This window comes from Schistocerca gregaria, chromosome 3 (genome assembly GCF_023897955.1).
Source record: "Schistocerca gregaria isolate iqSchGreg1 chromosome 3, iqSchGreg1.2, whole genome shotgun sequence".
NCBI lineage: Eukaryota > Metazoa > Arthropoda > Insecta > Orthoptera > Acrididae > Schistocerca > Schistocerca gregaria.
The window spans coordinates 809355465-809356409 of NC_064922.1; positions in this window are offsets into that span (position 1 = coordinate 809355465).

The following is a 945-nucleotide window of genomic DNA, read 5'->3' on the forward strand; positions in this document are numbered from 1 at the left end:
TACAATACGCCATTCTCCAGGGCTGCATCAGCGCATCAGGGATTCCATGCGACGGAGGGTGGATGCATGTATCCTCGCTAACGGAGGACATTTTGAACATTTCCTGTAACAAAGTGTTTGAAGTCACACTGGTACATTCTGTTGCTGTGTGTTTCCATTCCATGATTAATGTGATTTGAAGATAAGTAATAAAATGAGAAGTCAACACTACCTTCCTTCAATTGGGGCAACTGGCGGTGAATCGAGGAAGTACAGTACTTACTGACGAAACTAAGCTCTAACATGGAAAGTAAGCGTTTCCGGACACATGTCCACATAACATATTTTCTTTCATGTGTGTGAGGAATGTTTCCTGAAAGTTTGGCATTACCTTTTTGTAACACCCTGTATAATGGCGTCATATTGTCCATCGCTATTATTCGATACGTATATGAGACTCTTACTGTGTTCCATCTGCAGCATAATGAACTCGCTATTCTTCCTAAATCTTCTTGCGGTTTCTGTGTTAAGAACGGTAACTGCTTGATATAGTATATTTAGCTTCTATAAAGTCTAGTACTTCATAACTTTTTCCTTTCCTTGTGCATTTTACGCAATTCCTAATTTTATTAAGTTGGTTTACCTCTCAACAAAATGTTTTCCTATTTTCCTCTCAATAGATTAATTTTATCGCACTTCTTATCTTCCATTCTATTTTATTCTAGCTTACGACAATATTACGAAAGAATATACTGCTACTGACCATATAGGGGAGACGTTTAACCTCAGACAGGAACAACAAAAAGACTGACATCTTCGATATTCGGGAATCCAGCCGGATGTTCGCGTCGTTCTCGCACGATATTTCAACAGCGTACCTCGCTGTCTTCTTCAGGTGCTACCTGAGACTGGTCCTTGGGTCGATCGAGTCCAGTATTTATGCCTGGGAGGAGCTGGGCGTTCCCT